Source organism: Sarcophilus harrisii, chromosome 1, assembly GCF_902635505.1.
Source record: "Sarcophilus harrisii chromosome 1, mSarHar1.11, whole genome shotgun sequence".
In the NCBI taxonomy this organism is placed as follows: Eukaryota; Metazoa; Chordata; class Mammalia; order Dasyuromorphia; family Dasyuridae; genus Sarcophilus; species Sarcophilus harrisii.
In genome coordinates, this window is record NC_045426.1 from 631,974,491 (window position 1) to 631,982,900 (window position 8,410).

The 8,410-nt window shown below is 38.7% G+C and overlaps 1 pseudogene; it reads right to left on the reverse strand.

Moving 5' to 3' along the window:
- Nucleotides 1–2,691: 2,691 nt before the first annotated feature.
- On the reverse strand, nucleotides 2,692–3,817 carry LOC100932498 (annotated as a pseudogene).
- Nucleotides 3,818–8,410: the final 4,593 nt, after the last annotated feature.

The window sequence follows — 8,410 nt, forward strand, 5'->3', positions numbered from 1 at the left end:
CTCTTTCTGTATTGAAGCTATGGATAGTTCTTTTGATTTTTTTTTTTTTACACTCATTTTCTTTTAAAGCCTGTAGGGTCTGCCTTCGGGGCCAGGAGGTTACTAGCTTCCTCTGCAGAGCAGTGATAGGTGTCTGGACAGTAGCCAATGGGTTGCAAAGAGCTGTGGGATACGGGAGTGCTCGGGGGAAAATGTTCCCCACTGGAAGTAACTAGGTCTAGGTTGAGCTGTGGAAGTGCCCTGCAAAGAACTCTGCTATGTGACTGCCCTGGGGCTAGAAGCTAAGCAGTGAAAGTGTCACTACCCCAAGCCAAAGCCCACCCTGGGGCTTTGGGTATTAGCAGCTGACCAGCAAATAGATCCTCATGGACCAGAAGTGTCTCTGCCCAGGGCGAGCACAGTTGTGCTGCATAAGTTCCATTTCCCCAGCCTGAGCCCCCCACAGTGCAGATTAGAGGCTGCCCTGGGATGTACCCCCCCCTGCCATGCAGATTAGTGACTGCCTGCTAGAGCCGCATGCAGCAGATTGCAGCTACACAACTGTGCTGTAGTCTGTGCTGAGTCACTTCTGGTTTTGGGTGGGTATAGTTAGATCTTGTTAGATTCTGGCATTTTTAGGATATCCTCTACCTTTGGTTTTAATTTTTCTGCTGGTTTGCTTTGTAATCAAGGCAAAGCAGTCAGCCTATGGCAGAGTGGTCTCTAACTTTTCTAGCCAGAGGCCACCCCTGCCCCTGATCAGCTCCAGAAGCTAGTCTCTCCTATCTCCCTGCTTGTGGTGATCTGCTCTGGCTCCTCAGGACAAATCTTTCCTGGCAATCTTCCAGATTATCTTTGGCCTGGTGAGTTGTTGCATTTCTAATCCTCGTGGGTTTTTACCAGTCAAGCGCTATTTTTGAGGCTGAATTTAATAATTGGTTGTGAGGATATAAGAGGAGCTTAGAAAGTCATGTGTGCCTTCTCCACCATTTTGGCTCTGCCACCCCCACCCCACTTTACCCCTAACTTTGCCAGAGTGGAAAGAGCGTTGCCTCTTGGAGGAGAATCTGAGTTTAAAAATCTCACCTCTTCTTACTGTTACTTTGGATAAATCATTTAAACTCCCTTAGCCTATTTCCTCATTTATAAAATAAGGAGTTGAATTAAATTATATCTCAACAGTAGTTCAATGATCTTATGAACTTTCAAAACTATCAAGTTATAACCAAGCCAAAGGAGGAAACAGGACTAGCAGTTTGTTTCTCAATGGTGATCAAGAACAACCTCAGTCATCTGGATAAAGTTTGGACTAAATCATAATTCTTAATTTTGCAAACATAATTACAATTATAGATGGAAATTGGACAGATTTATTTAGATACCCATCAAATATTGTTCTCTAGCAAGACTGTCTTGGAGATTTAGCTAACAATACATGTTCATTCTCCTGTTCTTAAGATACCTAGGTCCACATAAGATATACTTTTTGTCTTCTCCAAAGTTACTGCATCTCCTCCTTTATATGGAGAGCCTTTGGGTTTTGGGCAGAAGAAAAATCATGTTAATGAGTCAGACCATATTAAACACTAAGTTCACTTTACACTGAACTCAACAGGAAGGTTCTCCATATCTCACTGAGACCTTCTTTAGGTATTCAGATCTTCATCTGGAAAAATCTCTTCCTTTGATCTAAGAATTGGAAGTAAGTTTCCTCTTTCTTACTGACAGTTATCTAAAGCCTATTTTGAGGTCATTCTTAAGGAGGCTAAAAAGGGCCAGAAGTATCAAACCTTGCAAATAGGACTGATGCTATTTTTACTAATTTCTAACACTCCCTCCTCTTCCTGTGTGATATGCCTCTTGTACTTTTTGGTTTTTCCCAAAAATTTGGGTTGCTTAAAATATGCTATAAAAGTACTTTTAAAATAGCTGCTCTTCTAAATTAAGAATTCCAAGGAGGTAGAATTAAAATTCCATTAAAGAAATCTCCATCCCTCTAGAAATATCTTCTTGTAAGATGACAAAGCTTCTCTTTTATCATAAATCTCTACCTAATTCTATTCAGTATTTCTCTCCATATCTGAAGTCTGAAATAAGACATTGGCCTCCCTGGAAAGTGGCTCTCTATCACTCTAGAGCTCTTGACAAATGGAAAAAAGCATAAAGGAATCTGAAATGTTAGCAGGAGGAACTATCTTTGGTAGTGATGTTTCTTGAGCATCATCTATTTTCTACTCTTACGGTCCAATTTTTATGATAGATCAGTTAAAACTGAGTTCCTGAGTATTTCACAACACCTGTCCCCAGAAACGGCTAGGTTAGTTGGACTCTGGCCTTTACCCATAAATGAGAAGGGTAGTAATTGAGTAGCATCAAGCAGCTACTGATTAGGCTCTCTTCATAACACTGCAGCGTTCTAAACCTTTTCTGGGTCCTGGAAACACAGGCCTACAGATCCCTTCTCACAATGTTTCAAGTGCACAAAACAAAATACACAAAACTTCAAATAATTCTATTTGAACTACAGCTATTAAATATTTGTTTTTATGTTCACAAACTCTGGGTTAAGAACTCCTGTACTTCACTCAGATTTCGAAGATCCTCAGTCTTCTGATTATCATACTCAAGAAAGTGAGGGGACTTAGTAGCAGAGACTTTATTTACAGAAACAACAATAGCTTAACTCAGATGAGGGATTTTTGTAAATGAATCTTTTCTGGGTTGACAGCACTTGTGCCGGACCATACACGTTTAACTGGACCTGTGTCGAATGGAATAAGATGGTTCCCAATCCAAAGCTTCAGGAACTTGTTTGTGCCTCCTCTTTGGACCTGCCTTCAGAATGCTCATCATGGTGGTGCCAGCACTTTTCTGAGCTGCGGCTTCTTTCCCGGTGTTTCCTCTTTTCCTTCCTCCTGCTGGAGCTGCTTGAGGATTTCTTATGTCACAGCTTATCCCTTCTGGAGGTAGACTTTGGTGGAGCACAGGTGAGCTGCTTAAGTGTCTACGTCCTTCTCGCCGCTCAGGGCTGGAGTTCTTGTCTAGGCTTCCAGTGGCAGACTTACCCAGACCAGAATTCTCCTTCTCCTTCCTGGTCTTGTGGCAGGATACTATGGACCATGATATGGGCATTTCCTGCTTATCCATGTTTGTTCTGATATCTTTGTCTTTTTTCTTCCTTTTTTTTCTCTTTTTTGTCTTTTTTATGCTTTTTCACAGGTGCCTCATCTTCTGAGGATTCCAATTAACTAGGAGACGGACGGGGTCTTAACCCCACAGCCCTTTTCCCGGAGTGCTCTGGTTACATCATCCATATTCTTGGAATCCTTGGGAGGCCTTGTAATTAGCTACATGATCCATTCGGATAGTTCTTCCTCTAATCTTGTTCTCGTTTAAATTGTCGATGGCCAAAATCATGCTTCTCTGATCTTTGTAGCAAAGAAAACAGAATCCTTTGGACTTTCCGGTCTTATCTCATACAAGATTAATATTTACAATTTCACCGTATTGAGAACACACAGATGATATCTCCTTCAGTTCATAGGGGAGTCTTCCCAGAAAGATCCAAGCGCTGTCCTTATATTCAGCGTGCCAGGATACCTTTTCGGCCACCCCGAGTTCCACTTCCCGCTCCTTCAATTCATTGATAAGCTTCACCTTGGTCAGTGCATTCATCTTGGGGTACCCGACAAACGGCGTTTTTCCCGGTTTACCTAAAGTACCTAAATGTGGTGTTCTCCTTTAAGTTATAATGGTTCTCTCTGGGAGAGAGCAAGTTTCTCGGAGGTTTACTGGAGGCAGCCTTAGTTTCAATTAAAAGTAATAATCAATACAAATAGTCAGCTGATAAAATGCAAATGTTTATTATCTCTTTCCAAGCCCAGTTAGCTTTCTTAGAGGCCCCTCTCTTTCTCTCTCTGCTTGGTTCTAAGAGCTCTTGCAGCTTTGTCCTTTGCTTCTGCCTCTGCTTTCTTCAGCCTCCAGCCAGGACAAAGGTAGAAGATGGAATGAATCTGACTCCACCTGTGAGAGTGGGCTTGTGGGCTTCCTCCCAGAGTGCTCCTCTCCAACCCCTGGCAATGTTCCGAAGTTAACTAACTTGAAGCTCTAAGAGCCTATATATATATGATCTTTCAAAGGTTGATTCCTCCTTCTAGAGGCAGGGATTAAGGGAGGTGTGAATTCACAAAGTTACAAAGTTAACTTTGTAAATCTCCCATACTTATGAACTCCAGTGAGAACTTAAATACTTCTTGATTATATGAGCTCTCAAGGTGTGAACACAAGCATTGTATCAATTCTATTGAGTTAACACTAGGATTCCAACAGTATGGTAGTTGGAGTATACTGGCCTCATATTTTAGAAAGCCTGGGATCAAGGCTTTCTAAAAGAAAGTGAATGTGGGACACTAAGCAAGTTGCTTAAACTCTGTTCTCAGTTACTCTGGACAGTGAATTGTAGAACAGCTACTATTCTGTATTGATAGGAATTCCCTATGTCAATGAAATTATAGAGTTTATCTTATTAACAAAGAAACAATAAAATGCTGTATTTGGCATCCATTATCATTGGCATAACATAGTTAGCAAAATAATTTAACAAAGTCGTGTGACTGCATGGCTTGAGGAAATATAGCTGTTTCAGGGAAAACATAGTTTGTGTAAGTAAAGGCTATAAGTATCATCTAAACAGATAAATCAATACTTGAGACTTAAATAGATGAGCATGGCCAAGAGAAGAGGTGCAAAGAGCAGGGGAATGAAAAATATCTATTATCAGAGAACCTAGAAATTTAGCATTTCTTAGAATTACCCACTATCACTCTCAAACTGGAGTGGAGGACAGAAGCTCTAGGGAGAGCAAAGGACTTCCCAATGCCTGACTTGTTTTGTTTTTTTTTTTTTTTTTTTCCGGCGAACATTATAAGAGTAGTGATTGGCAATGCCATCTTCTGTTTACTATTGTTTACCTTCCTTATGCTCATCAGTATAAACACTATATTTAGATTAAAATGGAAAGTAAAGGCTGGTCATAAAATATTTTTCTAGCCTGAGAAAAGGTTGAAACCAAACATGTCTAGGATTTTACATAAATCATTGAAGGCAACATGATTAGGAATCTGGATCCAGTTTACTTTAATCATTCTTCTCTCATCCCCTTGTCTAACTTTAGAAGTCCTTTATACATCTTTAAATACATATTCAAAGGATTTTTTGTTTCTTCGCTGGTCATGTTGGATCCATGAAAGTGAAGAAAGGTAAAACAATTTTTCTGTTCCAAGGGAAAGGTATTAGGAACCCGTGCAAAGGGCCAAGTTAGGTAACTCATCAAAATAATTGAATCGGGAATCCCTTGTGGCTTGTCCTTAAGCTTTCTAAGTCAGATGAGAATTGGAGCCAGGGATCATTGTGTTAAAACAAGAGTCAAGACTAAAATAAAATCAGTTTTATATGGAAAAATATATGAAGATAGCACCAAGATTGCTCTGGGTTGCTGGCTTTATTTGAAGTTTTCCTATACTTTGATTTTTCTCCTTATGCTTGAGGAGCCTAAATGAATAAAATACTCCAGGTGTAAAACCTGCCATGATCATGATAATGTGGACAGATGGTCCATGAGCCTCAAGATTCCCATTTAATAGCTCTCTTGAGCAAAATTCTTTTTTTTTTTTTTTTTTTTTTTTTTTTTTTTTTTTTTTTTTTTTAGTATGGCTCAGCTAGACAGCCATGCTATTGGCTAGTGCCTGGAAAATCTTAGGAGAGCTGGCCCATAGATAAGATTTATGTCTTGTACTTATCTCCTTTTACCTGTAGTCATTTTGATTCAGCTGAGGGCAGATTGAAAGAAGCAAAAATCCAGAGCTAATTATTAGGCTTGGAAGACCAACTTTGGACAAAATGAACTTCAAAACATATACTAACACTTAAACTATCCATGGCTTGCTTTCTTGGGAAAAATTCTTTCACTGAATGCAAACATACAAAATTAGCAGTGATGTTCTTATTTGTTTACTATTTCTTATTACTCCCAGAACACCAAAAGCCCTTGTTGGTGAGCTTTAACCCTGATTCCAGGTTTCAAATCTCACACTTTAATGTCCCTAATGCTGTATTTATTTGCCTTTACCACTCTTTCCTCTTATCACCGTTACTATGTTTGTCTTTGCAGCCTTTTCTTTTTCTAAAGATATGAACTCCTGAAAATAATTTTGAAGCAAGGTATCAATTCTGAAAATAAATGGTCAAAGAAGTCAGAGATAAGACAAAAAAAATCTCCTTTCCTCTGTAGGAAGAGGGAAGCTAAACATCTAAGTGGTGGGTTTGCTTTGATACCAAGGAGACCAACTACTGTGAGCCCCAAACTTTGTCTAGCCACTGCTTATATGTATCAAAGAAACACTAAGTGAACTGTAGCCATAGCAATGATGAGGCAACAGCAATAATGAGGTGAGTTTGATTTGGAGCAGAGGTTCCTGGTTCCTGCAGGTGCTTGTCTGAGTTTAGGGACCACCTGGAGCTGTTAAACAATTCTGTGATTTTGTTGCAGTAGAATTCATCCAGAAAGTGAATGCAAAGGATTGTTATGCCAAGCTCGGGGCACAGTGTGCTTTCTGTAGCACTAGAAAATAGGGTCTCCTCTAATAATAAAGAGAAAAAAGAAACTTTTGGCATGGGGATCCTGACAAAGATAAAATTACACATTTTCTTAGTTACAAAAGGTGCTGATGGAGAGAGGTTCATTCAAGAGCCTTTCATTTTCTGAATTGTCAATGGAGCTTCTGGCCATGAGAATACCACATCTTGTCTTGGATCTGAAAGTGAATTCCCTGACTCCAGGGAATTCCCCATATCTGTGGGCTCTTATTAGTGAAAATCCATATTGATGAAACAATTCCTGTCAAAATATATTCCAGAGAAACAGGTTCCTTTTTTCCTCCTATATAAAACTCATCAGTTTTCTTTCAGTCTCTATTGAAACTATTCCAAACATTTCTCTGTGCTCTAATGGAACTTGCATCTTTCTCCGTACTCTCCACAAGGATGTCATGTTTTACTAAAAGAAATTTCTTTTGATTATCATTTCAGTTCGCCAAGAATTCAATGGGCTTTTGGGGAACTGCTTTAAAGAATAAAATTTAGTCAAAGCGGTTGCTTTGCAACAGAATTATTTACCACTAAGTAAATGTCTAGTATCCTCTATTACTGACCACCCAGTCAGTGTTATTACAATATGTTGTCTTAAGCTATATAGGCACATCTTAATAAACTATCTTAAGTTATAGAAGTAGAACTGGATCTTTCCTCTAGCTCAATGGTGTTCCATTTCATTCCTTACTAGGAAAGTCTGGGCTTTCTGTTCCACGGGAATCTTATATTTGACCATCATTACTTTTTTCTTGAGATAAATACAGGAGAGATTTTTAGTTCCATTGGAACAGCCTTAGAAAAAGTTGAGAATTCTAATCCCTGACTTGTCAAATTATCAGTCTTTTGGTAGAATATGCATAATGAGACATAGCAATGTTATCAGATGAGATTTATCCCTAAATTGGGAACTATGTAGAAAAGCTCAGTTGACTCTTGGATCACTTTTGTAGGATGTGTTGTTAAAAACTGGTTCTTATATAATTTGTGGTAGAGGGAATAGGTTTTTTTTTTCCTTTGGAAAACCTTGAAGAAAAATGCAGGCCTTGAATATTGCCTTTGCAAAAGGAGTGAAAACTTTGTAAATGTAATGACTGTGAGAGAGGTTTTAGAGTTTAGTTTATTGGTTATTAATTTAATTTATTGATGCCTATAAAATTCCCCAAATCTCCTATATATAAAATCAGAGCTGAGAGTAGAGATCATAGTAGCTAGCACCAGTTTTTCCTGCCTTGGTCATCATGTTACTGAGGTTGTGATCCAATACTTTTCTTAGATTTTATAAGGAGAGTGGTTGACTAAACCACATTTATGTATTTTGATCCTCTTTCTCTCAGAACTTTTATTTGACGATGCTTTGAAATTGGTTTTTAAGTATTCAATAAATGTCTTTGCTTCTGATGACTTGGAGACTGCCATATTGCTAGGCACAAAGTGAGTTAAGTTTCTTTTTGGCACATCACTGGTGATTTCTATAGATATGCTTGAGTTACCTGGACTACCTTTTCTCAGACTACTTTCTACTAAATCTAACTTGTATTGTCCTTCACTCATTTTCTTCCTCCTATTGGATTAGTAAGGAAATGGAAGAAAATGAGTTTTTTTTTTTTTAAATCCCAGGTGAAAAGGGCTAGCATGAAGTCCCATCAAGGAAGGGGCAAAAACAAAGAATAAGAATGTCTTACTCAATTTTTTTGCTTAAGTACTAATAACCAAAAAAAGACAGATCCAGAGTGTTCCCCTCTTTTTTTTCTCCCCTCTCAAAGCTCTGTTTTTAAAAGTTCAG